The sequence below is a fragment of the Mizuhopecten yessoensis genome, unplaced genomic scaffold (assembly GCF_002113885.1).
Source record: "Mizuhopecten yessoensis strain PY_sf001 unplaced genomic scaffold, ASM211388v2 scaffold10863, whole genome shotgun sequence".
In the NCBI taxonomy this organism is placed as follows: domain Eukaryota; kingdom Metazoa; phylum Mollusca; class Bivalvia; order Pectinida; family Pectinidae; genus Mizuhopecten; species Mizuhopecten yessoensis.
In genome coordinates, this window is record NW_018408759.1 from 92562 (window position 1) to 113306 (window position 20745).

The window sequence follows — 20745 nt, forward strand, 5'->3', positions numbered from 1 at the left end:
AGCCTTGATCCGATTTTAGTCCTGCTATTTGCAAAAAACGGAACCGCTGATTGGTGACTTCAGAGCGTTATATAAGTATCTCACGTGAGTCCCTGGTGCTAATTCTGTTTTTGTAAGATACAACCATAAATGAATATAATTCATTCTCAGAATTTTCAATGAATTAATTAATGATGGTTTGGTGATCTGGTTTGGGTACTGTCACCTTATATGTACAAAATAATGGTTGTACCCCGATTCACTAACTCCCAAGGTTTGATTTTTTTACCTTTTCAAAACAAGGAAGGTTTTTTCCAGGTACGTTAGCATCAAAATACAATAAAAGTATGTATGGCACCAGTAAGCTGAATTAATCTTCTTTTCAAAATCACAAAGATATTGTCAACAGGGTCCTTTTCATCAGTCTTTCTTACCTAAAATCTAAAATCTCTAAATTCCACATTCCACGAATTCCATTTCCGGAGTGTACAGTATCACAATATGACTGTAACCGGGATCACATGGTACTGAGGATGGTTGTGGGAGGTGAATGGATTGGTTTAGTAATTAGCAAAGCCGGTATTAAATTTTGTTTGTAAGAATTTTAATGATGTTAGGAATTCAATGGAATCACGGTTGTAACGTATTGCTATCACTAAACGTTTATCTGTATCTTGTCACAGCACATGTAGATATGGTGTTGAGGGGAATAGGTCCAGTTTGATAATTTGCGATTAATAATTTTCAGATTTTCTCATATATATGTAAGTTTTGATTATTATAAATTCCATTTGTGATTAGCAAAGTATTTGAAATTCAACTCATTGCTTACTGGAAACTGCCACATATTCTGTCGAATAAACGTGAACGAGACGCTCGTCGAGATATGCGTGTATTAATCGAAGATCGTTAGACAGGGGGTCGTTATGTGTTGTGTTAACAAACAGATGAACCACATACCGATAGGAATATAAAACTTTAATAGTAATGCATTCTGATGATACCAAACGCAAAGGCTTTCTATCTCTGTTAAGAAGGAACAATTATCAAATAAAGAATTCTTTATGTCTACAAGTAAAAAACCACTTAGATGTACAAGCCTACTCATTATTGTCGATGATTTCCGAAGCAGAGACGGTCCGAAGATTTACACTGCAATTAAAATTTTACCAAACAAAGTGAAATACACATTGATATTTGATTGCTACAATACAAAATGTTCGCAATGTTTTCAACGAAACCCGAATCATACTTGAGTAACTGTAATCTTACAAAGTCGGTTAATTTGTCCCTGTAAAACACTTTTTGCTGAACGTTCTTACTTTTTTTGATTTGAGATAACATTTTATTTTCCGTATCTGAGTAGGTTTGAATTGGAACCATGTCCGTTCGAGTTTCTCATCAACTGCCGACCAAATGCCACTCTCGTCTGAATGGGAATGTTGTTTTGACGGTAGGCCCAAAGATGACTGCGTTTCCGTTCAATACCACTGTCTGAATCCTCTCGGCTTTCGGCAGAAGCTTCTTTTCTTTCAACAAAATCTTTGACATCAGAAAAAATAATATATTTCAGTATTTCTTTTTCAACATCTGTAAAGTCCCGACTTTCCAAGATTTCGCGAAGGAGGTTCCCACTTGATATCGGAACTTCACCGGAGGCATCCGTTGCGTCAGTGAAGGAACTGAGCATCGATATCAGGCATAACATCACAGGGAGCACTATCTGTCCGTGCATTGTGGCTTCTGTAAACAAACAAAAGAAAATATTAACGACGGTTCCCTGTAGACAATAAACGTTTGAGAATAACGATAAATGTTCATTTTTTTGTATATCTATACTTGTAATACGGTTCCCTTTATTTGAAAATACATGAGACGGAAACAGACAGCATGTTCAGCTTCTTCATCTTGAAGGACCGTTAGTTACATTTTCTGTATCATACAGACTGGTCATGTTTTATGGAAGTAAACTCATTGTATCAGTACACAGGCAAGTATTACACAAAATTGACAGTGTATCATTCCGTCCGATTAAAGCTCCATGGTAACCTGGTATTGATAATCCAAATATGTGTTATTCCGCTCAGTTAATATTATATCAATCAGCTCAAACTACAATGTATTATTCCGTCCTGTTTACATTGTTTTATTACACCTAATAAACAGAGTAGTATTACCTACAATTAAAAATGTGTTCATCCTCCATGTCATTATTGTTATATATTATTCCGTCCGGTTGACGGGTATTAGATGATTAATTTTATATATCATTCAGCACGGTTAACATGTTATTTGCACAACCAATTAACAAAGTATATTAAGCTAAGTTAACATGTATTCATACGTTCAAACACACAATGCCTAAGGTAATATAATGAAATATACATTAATATAGCGTCCAATATAGGTTTTATAATTGAACTTTTAGAGATTAAAAAACATTAAAAGTCATATTATTATGTACTCTAGAATTAATATGGACACACTACCCTCGGTTAACAGGGTATCAATACGGACGTTTTAAAGGTTATCGGTTTGTATATTAAACAGGTAATTAATTTACTGTACCTTGTTAACTTGTCATTAATTTACCAGTTTACGATAACAACTTTAACAATATTTTGTGTGTCACCTTACGGTTGCAATTAGAGAGCGTTCGACTTAAAGAAACGTTTCAGAGACATGGAAAGTAATTAACAGATAATGTTAAAAGTTAACGCTTTGTTTGATGTATTTACGTCATCGCTATAGTAGTATACTATTATCAAGAACTGTACAATTGTTCTATTTAGGATTGCGAGATACCCCGCACATTACTATTATATGGTATGTAAGTAGCCTTGATTAAATAAGACGTTTTTCCCTTAAAACTGTTTTTGAAAAGCTGATTATACTATGGCCATCCATGTTATATCCTTAAAACATTTTACTTCTATAAGTTTATATAATATATCCAAATTAGCATGACAAATATATTGAAAATCCCTCATGCACCTGTAATGTGTAAAACAAGTATAACATGTGTATGTATGTATATGGTTATATTGTACATACATATCATTATGTACGTTTTTATAGTTGCACGTTAAAAATGACGAAAAATAAACAACAACAAAATACAAAAATAAATCGTTGTTATATGTATATCGGATTAATTGTTTGTTCTTTTATAAGATATAAATTACTCCTTATACATGATATGTAAAGGAATGTATAAAAAGTGATTCATGTGTTCTAAATCTTTAACAAAAATCATAAATGTTCCTCTGGTCAGCCAGAACATTTACAGGTTGTTGACAAGAAGATGATTGACAATATTAAGCCAACTCTGCAATAGAAGTCGATTTGGAATTAATAATGTTGAATGACAAAATAATTGCTCCTCCTTGGCTTTCCCTGCTATTTTCATAGTTGCTATCACCATTTATTTCTGTTACAGCCGCTACAATATGATTAAAAATGATTTACGGATAGAAATTAATCCGACGGAGTCGTGCCACATAAACAATGTTAAAGATTTGGTACACAGATGAATTAGGTCACATCTGATAAGGTGATTGTTTTTCGTTTCATCAATGTGATTTACTGAAAAAATATCTCAAATTCTATAGCGATATGAAGTCCAATTCAATGCAAAACCTTCATTCAAAGTTAATGAAATACATGTATATCCCCTAGTGGTGGCCAAGTGGTTAAGGCTTCTGACATTCTGCAACCACTAGCCCCCACCGCTGGGTCGCGGGTTCGAGATCTACGTGGTTTAGTCCCCAGGTACTAACCGTAGCTCGGTGGTTTTTCTCCGGGAACTCCCGCTTTTCTCCACCATCGAAACCTGGCACGTCATTAAACGACCAATGCTGTTAATAAGACGTAAAAACCCAACAAACACACAAAGAAAAATTTTCCCCTAAAATTTATTTTTCAAACGCCAAGGGTAGGTACTACATATTTTACTTCAGTGTTTGTGAGTTGAGCAGAGAGGCGTTCTCCAGAGAGACAGGCACTGTACAATCGTACAGAACTGCTGCTATATCTGGGATATCTGTCTGGAGAACACCGAGACGCTCGGCTATAGAAACAGATGTTTATGGTGTAATCTCGCAACCCTGTTGTGTCAAATATATTGAAATATTATTGAACATTATCCCCAAAGATTTGCCATGTTCAATCAATAATGTATTGTTGGAGTGGTTGTTACATCATGAATCAATACAGTAAATAAAAACTAGAACTACTCAGTAAGCACATATTTAAAGAAGTAGTAAGTCGACATGGAAAACATAACACAGTAAATAATTACTGCACCATGTCGTCACGTCATGTCGTCACGTCATCCATGTCGGACTCATTATTGGTACTAAAGGTCAAACGATTGAAAATCAAAATCCTGGGTGTTCCAAGATGTATCAAAAGGCGTAATAGGAAAGATGCTAGTAAACCCCCTTTACGCCATACCTCTTTAAATCCTTTGACTTCAACATACATTCTAGCTATAAGGCAAACGTTGAAGTCTGAGGTTCAAACAGCAGAGACAACTCCCTTCACGATCAATGACGACAGGTGTTTGATACACGAGTAGCCGTGATGACCAGTGACAAATTGTATTTATGTTTCAAATTTATTCCTGATGGGATACACTGTTGCAACATCGAGGGTGTGACTATTGTTTATGCGTACCAATTCAAAGAAGAGATATGCCATCCTTTTTGTGTGTGAATGCATATACTTGCGACTGGTCCGTTAGAGTCACGTTCGTGAAATAATGTCTTCGACAAGATAAATGATTGGCAGCTTATGTCAAGATATGCCTCTAAATGTTATTAACCTTAAATAAATTCAGAAGAGTGACTATAGACAAAATCCCGGCATCCTTTTCTGCATACCTTGATCAACTAGATGGAAACCTTAGAGTTTCCTATTCCGTCTTTGTGTATTGCAAAGTGATCTTCTTTTTGAGAAAACGACGTAATTTTCTCGCACAAACCAATGACGTAACAATCAATACCTGCTCCCAAGAGAAGATAACTCTGCAATACGCAAAGACGGAATACACAGAATGTTGTATATTAAATCGAGATCGAGATCAAAGTAAAATAGAGATGAAATATATCAAACTGAAGTACCGTTAATCCCTATAAAAACAGGCAAAAATTGAAGTACCGTTAATCCCTATAAAAACATTTCACATTGAAATACCGTTAATCCCTATAAAAACATGTCGCATTGAAGTACCGTTAATCCCTATAAAAACAGGCAAAAATTGAAGTACCGTTAATCCCTATAAAAACAGGCAAATTCTATCGGATTGACAACGGTCACTAGTAATTTATGCCATAGGAAATATGTCTTACATCTCCCATACCGAAACCCCATGATTAGAAATCAAGTCATGTTGGTGAATACCCAGCTTAATGACCACGGGAAATTTGTTCTGTTCTTACATGCTTACGTAATTTATAGGGCGCATTTAAGGGGTGTGGCAGAATTAGCTCAACCGAGCTAACGTGTGTACGTTTCTGGTATGCGACGGTAGATAAATATTCTTGTATCGTGTATCTCTCTATGCAAATTGTGCTGATGTAAACCAACTGTGATATGCTAGATCCCTAAGTGAGAGATCCTGGTACATTGTATGTTACCGCTGTCATTTTATCTCTCTCTTCATATATAGTAGAGGACAAAATTAAGGTCATAGGAGTTTATTGCTAAACGGAAATATGAAGTACATCCCTAGTTGAAAATCCAATGTAGGGAGACAGTATCACAATTTCCGCATAATCTAATGTTTAATATTAAAGTGATGAATATTGTATGCTTATTGTTAAAGCAATCCAGGCATTAATTCAGTTGTTTTTAATCAATGAGTCACATGTGTCCATTTTTCTGTACTTCAGGAAACCGGCTACCTATTTCACTACTGTGAAGTTTTTCAAGAACAATAACTCTTGCATGCAATTACTACGTGTATATGGTTTTATTATAAAATGTCAATTTTTAATCATTTATAGATAATAAATTTTACACAATTTCAGTATTTATGAAATTGATATACATTAATGCAATACTTATCTATGTTAGTATCATTTTTATTGACATTATTTTGCAAAACATTTTGTTTCATTTTTTTTTTCAAAATTCACTCCTTTTTACATAAATTTCCATTTAAAATCCTTAAAATTCTGACAAACTATTTTTTTTTGTGGCAGAAAATTTTCTCGACTTCAAAGCAATATAACTACAAAATTTGAATACATTCTACTGAGAAATGGCGACACAATCATATTACCTTAATACGATTATAGGGCGTAATCTGACTGAAAGGTGTTACTTTGATAACGAGTTTCATTTTGGGGGCGAAAATTATCATCGTACTGTCAATGAATAACTGGCAAAACTTTCATTTACGTGGAAGAAAGGACTAAATCCATGTACACACGAACATGATTAGAAAAGTCATTTAAATTCAGATTATCCCTAGGAGGGCATGCTTTCTTTTTGTAAAACAATCAAGTCAACGACTTTGGCGATAAACGACTAATCCATGATGGGAGTCATTGCTGTTGAGGGAATATGGGGGTAGGCCACACATTATCAGATGCTCATCTCGTAGTGTTGTTACACAATGTAGCCAAGGTCGGGAAATACTGGAGGGATAGATAAAACCAAGTTATTGTGTAGTAGTCACGCCGAAAACAGTTGTTTCCCAAATTAAACTCAAATTTGTAGTTGCCATAAAGCAGAAAAAGTAGAACAATACAACCAATGCGATCAAAGATTTAAGGACTGAGTAAGACATTCTATTTACGACGATAGCTTCGTATCTTGTCAACACTTAAATCTGTGTCGTGTTACAACGCCACAGTAGTCGTTAAACGTTTACCTATCGTCCTAACTCTGATTATACATGTGTGTGAGCATCTTCTGGACGGGCTCAATCAGAAGATATGTTATTGTAGATTACTATTGTGTAAGCGGAATAAGTCAGGTAGTAGCTGTCTGTGAGTTAATTCCTTCTAAATGAAATGAGTAATAGCACATATTGTTATTGATTGCTCATTCATGTTTGTGAGAAACAGCTGTTTTAACTGAGTAACTCCGAACACGCTCATGCATTATGACAACGTTTTAAATGGGATCATTCATATTTTTTTTTTATGAAATACTCACCAAAAAAGTTCTATGTTTTCATAAAAACATATTTCATACTGTTACTGTCAAAAGATATATACTATCAGGAAAAGTAAAAATAAGTGCTCGGCACTAAACAAGCGACGATGCGGTGTCCCCATAGAGCACTAAGACAGAAAAGAGTGCTAAAATTGCTAGATTTTTAGAAAAAAACATCTAATATTTCCACATATATAACACGAAAATAATCAATTTAAAGCTGGAGGTTCCTTAAAACTGAAACAATAACGCAGTCTCATAAACTATCAAATGCTCAGTACCTTGAACATGTATTTCTGTGATAGAATAAAACAAATAAAGTACTTTTGAGATCCTTTAGACGTCAACAACAGTTTCAGTTTTTTCACAAATATTATAGATAATTTTAAGCTGTAACTTTTGGCGGGGGGATACCAAGATAAAGTTCCAAAATAGAGTTTATATTTTATCCTACGATACGAACTTTAAAAAATAAGTGAAACTAATGTCTGTGTTTCTTACTTTTCCGATATAGCTTAATCGTCCAACATTGATGTGACTTTGGAGAGAGAAAGATGAGGAGTTGGATTATCTGATGTTTATATCGAAAATGTGATGGCTCTCTAGAATTTATGACAAGTTCTTAACGCACAATCTTTAACATTGTACAGTTATGATTACTAATACGGTTACCAACATCTAATCAAATGGCGCTTAATCGACATTTGATTGACGGTTGAATACATCGTAGATTGCTGACGACATGTAGAACAGGAAATGACGTTCGTGCATGCACCGCTGTCCACCTTACCGCGGAATGACTCTTGTGGCTGTGATACTCTCGGGTATAATTTGATTTTAACCTGACGGTATGAATGACGACCTCAATAATGTAAATGGTCGCTTGCCGGAGTTTTGACAGGTGACAAATCAAATAACCGTAGTGTATTCAATATGTCCACACTCAACGTCTGCTGACATGGGAATAGCTAACACATACATACTATATGACTTTATGACAATAAAGTAGAACTTCCAGCTGACACATTGCCATCAAGAAGACATTTAATACTTAGCCGAGGTACTTTTGACGATGTACTTTATATGCTATTGTCAACTGAAGTTTCCTATTTTACAAAACCCTGTTATATACAATATACGAGATAACAAGTTAATCCAAGAGATTTTTTTATCATATGTAGCATAGAACATATTGTTCATATTCGTATGTTTGTCTATACTTGTTTTGAGATATCATGACATGCAGTCATAAAAGGTCGTCAAAGGTTATTTTATGTTTTGGGTTGACAATTTACAAAGGTCATCGCTATGGAGGACACAATGGTCTCGCCTATTTGTAGCTTATTGTAGTTTTCATATGCTGTGTATTTCATGTATAAAACATCATAGAAGGTGGATGCATATAATATACGCTATGATAGTCATGGCATTGGAAAGAGGTTTATATCATATTTACATCAGAGTAATGGGGGTTAATATTATATACACTGTTAAAAAGTACCAAAACAAAACAACGTCTGTTAGAACGTGTGAGTACGTCAATTCAACCCAGATCGTCAGTGAAAGTCATTTCAGTAAGAACGTAGATGCATGCCACCTCGTCTAAGAATAAGGACTTGTGATTCTGTAGCTGTTCTCTGAGTTTTTAGATGTACGCCACGTCGTCTGTGAGTAAGGTTAATTGTGTAATTAGAAGCACGCAACGTTGTCTATGAGTAAGGTGATGTGAGTTCGTAGAGAACGTCACGTCGTCTGTGAGTAAAGTTAATTGTGTAATTAAAGGCACACCACGTCGTCTATGGGTAAGGTGATGTGAGTTCGTAGAGGAACGTCAGGTCGTCTGTGAGTAAGGTCCATTGTGTAATTAAAGGCACGCANTAAGGACTTGTGATTCTGTAGCTGTTCTCTGAGTTTTTAGATGTACGCCACGTCGTCTGTGAGTAAAGTTAATTGTGTAATTAAAGGCACACCACGTCGTCTATGGGTAAGGTGATGTGAGTTCGTAGAGGAACGTCAGGTCGTCTGTGAGTAAGGTCCATTGTGTAATTAAAGGCACGCAACGTCGTCTGTTGGTAAGGTGATGTGAGTTCGTAGAGGAACGTCAGGTCGTCTGTAAGTAAGGTTCATTGTGTAATTAGAGGCACGCCACGTCGTCTGTGGGTAAGGTGATGTGAGTTCGTAGAGGAACGTCAGGTCGTCTGTAAGTAAGGTTCATTGTGTAATTAAAGGCACGCAACGTCGTCTGTTGGTAAGGTGATGTGAGTTCGTAGAGGAACGTCAGGTCGTCTGTAAGTAAGGTTCATTGTGTAATTAGAGGCACGCCACGTCGTCTGTGGGTAAGGTGATGTGAGTTCGTAGAGGAACGTCAGGTCGTCTGTGAGTAAGGTTCATTGTGTAATTAAAGGCACGCCACGTCGTCTGTGGGTAAGGTGATGTGAGTTCGTAGAGGAACGTCAGGTCGTCTGTAAGTAAGGTTCATTGTGTAATTAGAGGCACGCCACGTCGTCTATGGGTAAGGTGATGTGAGTTCGTAGAGGAACGTCAGGTCGTCTGTGAGTAAGGTGATGTAAGTTCGTAGATACACGCCACGTCGTCTGTGAGTAAGGTGATGTAAGTTCGTAGAGAACGTCACGTCGTCTGTGAGTAAAGTTAATTGTGTGGATAGAGGCACGCCACGTCGTCTATGGGTAAGGTGATGTGAGTTCGTAGAGGAACGTCAGGTCGTCTGTGAGTAAGGTGATGTAAGTTCGTAGATACACGCCACGTCGTCTGTGAGTAAGGTGATGTAAGTTCGTAGAGAACGTCACGTCGTCTGTGAGAAAAGTTAATTGTGTTGGTAGAGGCACGCCACGTCGTCTGTTGGTAAGGTGATGTGAGTTCGTAGAGGAACGTCAGGTCGTCTGTGAGTAAGGTTCATTGTGTAATTAGAGGCACGCCACGTCGTCTGTGGGTAAGGTGATGTGAGTTCGTAGAGGAACGTCAGGTCGTCTGTGAGTAAGGTGATGTAAGTTCGTAGAGAACGTCACGTCGTCTGTGAGTAAAGTTAATTGTGTGGGTAGAGGCACGCCACGTCGTCTGTTGGTAAGGTGATGTAAGTTCGTAGATACACGCCACGTCGTCTATGAGAAAGTTGACGTGAGTTCGGAGAGGAACGTCAAGTCGTCTGTGAGTAAGGTGATGTGAGTTCGTATAGGAACGTCACGTCGTTTGTGAGTTAGGTAAATTGTGTAGTAAGAAGAACGTTACGATCTCTGAAAGTAAGGTCATTTGATTATGCGCAGACACGGATGAACTGTCAGTACAATTTCGCCTGTTTGGTAGTTTATTGTGTTTGTAACTGTGAAAGCAGCATGGACATGTCCGTTTATATTGTTTATATATAACTATAGAAATAGAGGTTGACCATACGGACAGTTTAAGTGCTGAAAGACAAGTTACGGCTATATTATCAAACAAGGTTTAGCGTTACGATTTTGACTACACGATGTCCATTTGACAACAGGAAGTCGTTCATCTTAATTATTGGAGGTTTCATACAAATGTGAATTCTTATTGATCGCAATGTATCGTTTTCTCGCGAGAGGGCTAATGTAAATAGACCAGCCATTCAGAAAAATGCTGAGACATGTATATTGTCCACCAGGAGGCGTGGACGCTGTTAAAGAAGTAGCACGTGTTATGTTCAGAAGTTACACGCATCCTAGTTGATTGCTGATACTACATACACACCGCAGACAAGCCTAGATATTTCTCTGTTGCAGCATACAATTTCATTTGAATAAACATAAGATTGGTCGAACAGAAACAAAATACCTTCATCATCACAACGGCCATAACCGTGTCCTTTTTCTATCTTTCATTAGTTTGAATGGGAAGTGGTAAACCCAGTTTTATATCTCCAGGGTGTTGATGTAATTACCTCTCAATTGTTTCATAGTGTAATCAGGCTATTTGTCTAATTGATCGTGGAAAGTGTTTGTACAAGCTGAGATTTCCCTGGGAACTATTTTAACATGTATAACAAGTACCTTTTAATTACTGAACTGTTTGTATGTTAATGCTAGTTTACAAAACATTCCTTTACAGCTGAAGCCCTGATTAGGTACCAAGTACAGACAACACAAGGACAACATATATCAAAGTGGCAACACAAGGACAACATATAGCAAAGTGGCAACACAAGGACAACATACATCAAAGTGGCAACACAAGGACAACATATATCAAAGTGGCAACACAAGGACAACATACATCAAAGTCGCAACACAAGGACAGCATACATCAAAGTGGCAACACAAGGACAACATATATCAAAGTGGCAACACAAGGACATCATATATCAAAGTGACAACACAAGGACAACATATATCAAAGTGGCAACACACACGGACATTCTATTACATAGTGGCATCACACGGCCAACTCATAACACAGTGCCAATATATTACACAGCGGCAAAACACTCGGATAACATATACCACATTGGCAACACACACAGAACACTTATTACACTGTGGCAACACACAAGGTCGACATGCATCTCATCTTCATCAAATACGGACAATTTATACCGAAGCTTCAAAATAAAGGAACAAAATTTACTACAGCGTCAACAAGCAAGGACAAAATACNTATTAGTATAACTAATCCTTTTACGTGCAAAGTAAATATAGCATAGGTATATCATGGTGATCGAGGACGGGATAGCAATGTATAACGTCACACCGATCCGGATCACATCTGTTGGTCGTCCTTCCCTGTCTGGAGTATTGCTGTTAATTTGTGACATAAAAGAACGTTTGATGTTAATTAATAGACTCACAGAACATCGATGCATCACTTGCCGTAAATCGAAAGAAATGAGATTCTATTTCAGATGATAAAAATGATTATAATGTCCGTTTGAAGGCTTCCGAATTGGCCGTGTTATCGCCGCTGCTGGGTCGGAAACAAAGAGTATTTCCCTTACACAGATATTAACCAGGCATGTGTAATCCCTCGTAGTCATCACAGGTCGTACATCTCGCTCTAACGGAATTCCCAATCATAGCATCAATGTATTTCAAAGCCGTTACAATCATACGCACAGTATTAGATGCTTTCGTGAAAGAACAATACCAAAAACATGAATAAAAAAACATAACATTTTCTTCAAAAAATAGAAAATAAATGAATTTTTTTTTCTAATAAGTGTCAATTTTGCGTGTCGTGTTAGCGCGTGTCGTTTTAACTAGTTTACTAAGATGAATATAGATAATTGAAAGAAAATAAAGTTACTTATTTCAATAAAACGTCATTTGTTTATCTATCTTCATGTCAATATCCATGCTGATCAGTTTTATAGTGATTTTTATAAATAAGCACTACATTGTACACACATATCCCAACTAAAATAGAACTCGTGAAATGTAGGAGAGTAAGGCTCAGCGTGCACATCAGAAACTACTGTCTAAAAGAAGGCAGCGTTGTCCATTTTGAACATTTGACTTAAGTAATCCACAGAGCGACCTTGCAGTGTAAGACTGGTCGTTTCTTTCTAAAACCATTGCATATTATATAGGCTTACCTATTGACGTCTGCTACTGTTGTATTTTAAACATATTTGTTTCCCAAAATTCTGCTTCATAAACCGGAAGTATTGTGGAACTGGAATACTAACTCCCGGTCAAAGTATTAAACACTGGACTGATCCCTGCATTGCTTAAATATTTCGATTTGGAAAACTGTCTACGTTGCATCGGTTAAAGACATGACATTTTACAAAATAGAAATAGAAACTTCTATATAAAATCTCAGCTTTTGTAGCCAGCCTTAAAATGAGTTATTGAAAGTGGATGGTAAGGAAACGTGTAAACGTCACATATTTCATAAATAAATTATAAAAGGCAGGCTCCGATCTCCCGCATATGTTTCGAATCCGTCTGGTGTGTTTTCGTTCAGACTGTCCCTTAGAGATTTGGCATTTTTAAGAGACAATGTCGTGTTTTGGGTTGACAATTGACAAAGGGCATTGCTATGGAGGACACAATGGTCTCGCCTATTTGTAGCTTCTTGTAGTTTTCATATGCTGTGTATTTCATGTAAAGAACATCATAGAAGGTGGATGCATATAATATACCCTATCCTAGACATGGCATTGGAAAGAGGTTTATCTTAGCATTGAACTGTTTTTGTATGGTATTTATGATCTATTTGAATGACACAGCTTTGCAAGCAAACAAATCATAATGCGCGCTAAATAGATCAAAAATACCATACAAAAACAGTTCAATACTTATATTTACGTTTTCTCTGCCTCTTATGTTCTTTTTTAACTCATAATTTATATTTAAAATTAAAAATGCCATCCTTATCGACAGTCCACACAATTTCGTTCAATAGTTTGAACAGCGTATTGTCTCGTGCTGATTGGCAAACAAAGTAGTATTTTGAAATTTTAAAAAACACTTCAATTTTATTCCACAATTCAGTATCAATACAATTGCGTATGCTATGTCTATAGGGTGATTTAAGTTTATCAATAGAGCTCTGAGCTGAAAGTTAGATTTAAAATTGTTTCAATTTATGTATTTGTTGATTGTATGGGAACCTGACAACAGTCGGTAGATTCTATAACAGCCTCGTTATTTGACATGTCGTCAGAAACTGAGGAACCGTGGATGCGAGACGCGTGAAACTGATAGCGTTTGAATTGAGGGATCTTGTGACGGAGCACAGGTTCGATACAAATGTCTGAAATGTTTATGTGTGCTGTGACTCATATCAGTAGGTCTGTAACATATGTGTCAGTAGGTCTATAGAATATGTGTATTTCAGACTTTTGTAACGAACCCTTGTTGATCAGTGCAGTGTAACAGACGATATTTCTGATAAATTGCATGAGCGTTAAAATTGTTTCCATTGCCGGCATTGGTGATTTCAACCGATGTGCATTTTGTACGATATTGCAGACCTTGGTCTTGTTTTCGTTGTAATAAAAGTGTTTTATATTTTATTTTTTATTTTGCATATAAATTTACAATGACATTGTCAAATCTCACAATGCCCAGCGATATTTCAGCAGCCGTCATGTTTATTTATATTGGATATTGTCGTTCCGGTCAGTCTGTTCGTTAGGTTAATTGTTAAATAAGAAGAACGTCACGATCTCTGAAAGTAAGGTCATTTGAGTATACGCAGACACGGATGAACTGTCAGTACAATTTTGCCTGTTTGGTAGTTTATTGTGTTTGTATCTGTGAAAGCAGCATGGACATGTCCGTTTATATTGTTTATATATAACTATAGAAATAGAGGTTGACCATACGGACAGTTTAAGTGCTGAAAGACAAGTTACGTCTATATTAACAGAATATCAAACAAGGTTTAGCGTTACGATTTTGACTACACGATGTCCATTTGACAACAGGAAGTCGTTCATCTTAATTATTGGAGTTTTTTTTTATATAAATGTGAATTCTTATTGATTGCAATCTATCGTTTTCTCGCGAGAGGGCTGATGTAAATAGACCAGCCATTCAGCATAATGCTGAGACATGTATATTGTCCACCAGGAGGCGTGGACGCTGTTAAAGAAGTAGCACGTGTTGTGTTCAGAAGTTACACGCACCCTAGTTGATTGCTGATACTACATACACACCGCAGACAAGCCTAGATATTTCTCTGTTGCAGCATACAATTTCATTTGAATAAACATAAGATTGGTCGAACAGAAACAAAATACCTTCATCATCACAACGGCCATAACCGAGTCCTTTTTCTATCTTTCATTAGTTTATGGCAAGTGGTAAACCCAGTTTTATATCTCCACGGTGTTGATGTAATTACCTCTCAATTGTTTCATAGTGTAATCAGGCTATTTGTCTAATTGATCTAGGAAAGTGTTTGTACAAGCTGAGATTTCCCTGGGTACTACTTTAACATGTATAACAAGTACCTTTTAATTACTGAACTGTTTGTATGGTAATGCTAGTTTACAAAACATTCCTTTACAGCTGAAGCCCTGATTAGGTACCAAGTACAGACAACACACGTATATCTATCAACTATTGTTTATTAATGTAGGACGAACACCATACATATCTATAAACCATTGTTTACATTTGTGCCTACTGATATTGAGCAGTGGACATTTATCGTTATCGATGTCTAAACTAGCTAAAATAGTGTGTAGTTGAAATGGAAGACACATATACGACATATTTAGAGTAATGCTTTTTATTTCAAAGAAACAAGATATAATCTATTCAGAGTATGGTTATTATGAAAGTCTTATGTATATGTAAGGCTATGTCTAACGTATATATGAACTCATTAATAGGATTTATTTAGAGTATAGTTTATATGAACGGGTAAGCTAGATGTATTTAGAGAATTGTATATATGGATGGGTAAGCTATCATATATTAAGAGTATTGTGGATATGAACGGGTAGGCAAGGATATATTTATTTAGTGTAATGTCTATATGAATNACAATTGACAAAGGGCATTGCTATGGAGGACACAATGGTCTCGCCTGTTTCATAAAAACTATACTCTAAATACATTCTAGCTTACCCGTTCATATAAACTATACTCTAAATATATCCTAGCTTACCCATTCATATAGACATTACACTAAATAAATATATCCTTGCCTACCAGTTCATATCCACAATACTCTTAATATATGATAGCTTACCCATGCATATATACAATTCTCTAAATATATCTAGCTTACCCGTTCATATAAACTATACTCTAAATAAATCCTAGCTTATGAGTTCATATAAATAATACACTCAATATATCTAGCTTACCCGTTCATAAAAACTATACTCTAAATATATCCTAGCTTACCCGTTCATATAAACTATACACTTAATATATCCTAGCTTACCTGTTCATATAGAGAATACTTTAAATATATCCTAGCTTACCCACTCATTTAGACAATACACTAAATATATCTAGCTTACCCGTTCATATAAACTATACACTTAATATATCCTAGCTTACCTGTTCATATAAACTATGCTCTAAATATATCCTAGATTACCTGTTCATATAGACAATACTTTAAATATATCCTAGCTTACCCGCTCATATAAACAATACACTAAATATATCTAGCTTACCCGTTCATATAAACTATACTCTGAATGTATCTAGGTTACCTGTTCATATATACCTAACTCTAAATATATCCTAGCTTACCCGTTCATATAAACTATAAACTAAATATATCCTAGCTTACCTGTTCATATAGACATTACACTAAATAAATATATCCTTGCTTACCCGTTCATATCCACAATACTCTTAATATATGATAGCTTACCCATCCATATATACAATTCTCTAAATATATCTAGCTTACCCGTTCATATAAACTATACTCTTAATATATCCTAGCTTACCCGTTCATATAAATGTAATGTAACGGAGATGGTACATGTATGTCTACTGGTATCTTGTCCACACTCAGAAGGCCCCTCATCCATTCTTCAGTCTTGTATTTCGCATTTAATGCCGTACTAACCAGTCTCCACGCATACTAATTTTTCGCATTGTATCCCTAGCCTATAACAAATAGTCAAAAACATAAATTACACGGCGAACACTTTAGGAAGGATACGGTACTGTTATTTACTTTACATTCAATACACCTCTGACGTTGCATTATTAACATCCAACGCACGACCTACCAGATTCTTCTGCCAATATATTAAGTTCAACTGTGTCTTCAAGATCTGTTTTAAGTTTTATACTGTATATACCTGAGTGATTATTTTAAAATGTATGTTTGATCTCTATCAAAAAGATAAATGTTATTTAATCAAGAAAGTCATTTTACAATTTCATCAGTTGATGTATTAGTCCTGAACTAAAGAAACACCTTTTCCCCTAAAAGTCTGGTCGCTACTTTGTTCCCTAGAAATACCAGTACACCAGTAGATCGGAAAAGGGCCAGCTCTACGTCTCTGTTCCTTTAACTGATAAACAAGAACCGTGCTAATGTGTGATGGACATCGTCTCGTCTTTTACACATCATCTATGTCGTCTCGTCTTTTACACATCATCTATGTCGTCTCTTCTGTGACCAGTCCCAGCCAGTTAGACAGTTGATGCGGTGCTTACTACAAAACACCATTATCTACTTGATCGAACACGTCGATTATGTAAGTGTCCAAATCACAAATTCGCTTTATAAATGGCGAACCCTCTGAATGACTTTCGCAGTCAATTCGTGATCCGATAAACAAATTAACCGATATATTCCGATTCAATATTCACCCGGATGTCCGGTCAAAAGTGCCACGTGCTCAGCTATCAATGAAGAGTCTATTAGACCCCGAATCAGTCACGGTTATGTAAATGTTTACGTGCCGTTCTGTTAGAGCAGTCGTTTAAAGATACATAAAAGATATCATATGTAATAGCTATCCCCGATATAAGTGAGTTGTCCAGTGGTGGACAGTGGCTAAGGGAATCGACACTCATTTAACGCACATTGTTTCCTAAACAAAAAAGTTGGAGCCCTGGTGCCTGCAAGAGTCACGGACGAGACTTAATGAATTTGAAATTAAATTCATGATGGCAACTGATGATATACTTAAACAGTGGACAACATCAATATCAATTTGACGTCTGACTGGTGACAACAAGACTGTACTGTGAAATTCGACGTCTGGCAGATAATTAAGTCTAATAAANTGTTGATTAGCAGCCATATTCCATAGGGAATATCACTGTACTATTAAGCATAGAAACATTATCTCCTTGTCTCAAAATAGATTGTATAACGTTCAGGACCTCACATTTCTTATACCACCACCACCACCACCACCACCACCACCAAAAAACAACTGACTTTAAACAGGGTTTTTTTCCACATATTCACAGCGCGAACGTTTGCTATAAGCTAAACACAATTTAGTATTTTTAAAATGTTTTATTTCAATAACGTGTTGATCAATTTTCAAAACAAGTCAACAACTACAATAAAACATTCTAACTTTTCTACCAGTATCTAGTTTATAGCTATAACTCTAATAGTGAAATACTGACATGGCTGTAAACCTAGATCGGACACTTGTTAGCAACCTTCGCTGTCAAAAGTTCGAATATGGACAGCTCTGTAAATAATTACATTCGAATGAGATGTTATCAATATGACAAAACTACGTACATGTACTTACATAAACTGTTCTACCTTATCACTGTAAAGCAAATAATCCCGTTTATTTCATAATAAACACATAGCGATATTCTGAGTTACGAAAAACAAAAATCAAAATTTTCCCACCATACCGTAGCACTTTTGAAATATCGCGTCTGACGCTTGCATGTAGGTGCATAAATGTGAGATTATAACCAACATTGTGTCTGTATTCTCAAGACCTGTATGATATTTGTAAATATGAGTATTTATATAAATATACAAAACAAAATGTTATACGCCTGGTACTGGACTTACGACCTGAACGTTTTATATTTCCATCACTTTATGTTCAAGTATGGGAGCTGATTCTCATAAGGGGGAACATTGTAGGCGTGATTTCAGGAAAACCATTACACTCCACTTTTAGACGCTATAAACTTTCCGACATTCAGTACACATAAAATGAACGTGGTTATTTATAAATGTTTTTGAATTTGGCAGTGTCAAACATGGCGAATTTGGCAGTGTAAACATTCATAGAAACAAATGTTATTGCAATTGTCAGGAGGTAACCGTTGAACTCGTTAAACATAAAAAAATGAGCTGTCAACGAGGGAAAGTTTTTGGAAGAACAGATTATTGTCTTGATTCAATTCTGTGATTTCTGTGTTCAGATGATGAGTATGGGTCACATGACCGCCTTTGTAGGTTTTTCACCAGTCGCTCGTCTTACCTTTAACATTAAGACCCCTTGCACTCTTCCAATCGAACCAACAAGAACCTGTTTAATAATTTTTATAAAATATATAAATTCATGTTTGAAACTATTGTTTTTATAAAATTTACTGATCTTAATAAAGCTATCATGTCCTTTCCGACTAAACTAAGCACGACATTACATAAGCTAGGAGGAGCAGGTGATTGCATTACTTACCTAACAATTAAGTTGGCTGTTAGGACCAAAGGGACATACGGGAGCGATTAAATTTTAAATATTTAAACCAATCATCTTGCCTACGTCAATATTAATGACGTATCATCAGCTTCAGAGACAGACAGCTAGGAATGGTTTATGTCTTTTAAGGTAGATATGACATATCTGCGTCATCAAATGTCTGTGAGTACTTTCAGCTGAACATACGCACAAAGCAATGCCCATATAGACACTCTGGTGGAACCGCCAAAGTGTGTAATATAACCATCGACTATACTCTTTCATTTAAATATGTTTAATGAAAGGAACACAATCTGAAGCGTAAGTCATCGTTATTTTTCTACATCGTATTGTATACATGTTCTAACCCCTTTTACCTTTATACAAAAAATAAAAATTGAACTTGAAAATATTTTAATGATATGTAATAATTTGATGATTAATTCTAAAAATAAGGAATAAGTAACGAAATGTATTTTAAACAAATTAAAAAAGGAAATAAATATCAAAAGAAAATAAACTTGAATTTTGCTTTTGTGAACAAAAACATGTCTCCCCTTATTAGCCAATAGAAAAACTCCGGTATAAAAAATTAACAAAAGGACATATCGCTTTATATAGTGGGGCACGAGACCCGAATATAGAATTTGACCCTCCTACTTACCAAGATACATTAAAACTTTAGAAGTTTGGTCAACGTAGGTGGAACTAGAACACTGACAGGTCAGTAAGGGCCCCGTCTTGTGGCAATATATCCCCATAATCATCAAGAAGCAACCTGCCTAAATAGCTGAGCTTGAAGTTTGACATTTGGACAAAAAAAATCGCAAGGAAGCAAAAGATACATTTTACATGTACTATGATGTGCGTCATGTTTCCTTCCACTTCCATATTTGCTTGGCTAACAGAAATGTAAATACCGGTGCAATACTCATTTGTTAGCTTTGATTTATTTTATTTCACCTTAAATACCACCCCCATCAAGAGCCAGGGTCAAAGTGAGAGATCCACTTTGTCTTTGACCTTTGGATCCAAATGACTTGACCTTTAACCCAGTGGTCAGTTGACTCATTTTTCAATTCCGACCAACTTGGCTTCATAATATCATAACAAAATGTTCATCTGGGAAAAGATACAAAATTTCACCTTGACCTTCGGTCAACTGACTCCTTATTTAATTCTGACCAACATTGCTCCAAAGTGTCAAAACGAAATGTTCACCAGTGAAACGATACAAAATGTAACCTTCACCTTTGACCCAGTGACCTTGATCTTTGGTCAACTGACTCCTTGTTTAATTCCGACCAACTTTGCTTCAGAGTGTCATAACAAAATGTTCCCCAGTGAAAAGAAACATAACTTGACCTTAACCTTTGACCCAGTGACCTTGAGCTTACGTCAGTTGACTCTTTGTTAAATTCCAACCAACTTTGCTTTATAATGTCATAACAAAATGTTCATCAGGGAAAAGATACAAAAATTGACCTTGACCTTTGACCCAGTGATTGACCTGGACCTTT

General features: G+C 36.0%; 1 long non-coding RNA gene across 1 annotated transcript in view; it reads right to left on the reverse strand.

The window, feature by feature from the left end:
* Nucleotides 1-572: 572 nt before the first annotated feature.
* Nucleotides 573-20745, reverse strand: part of LOC110463059 — a 31083-nt gene continuing 10910 nt past the window's right edge. The window contains exon 2 of the long non-coding RNA XR_002464344.1: nt 573-1722. This is a non-coding gene — a long non-coding RNA (uncharacterized LOC110463059). The remainder of the gene's footprint in view (nt 1723-20745) is intronic.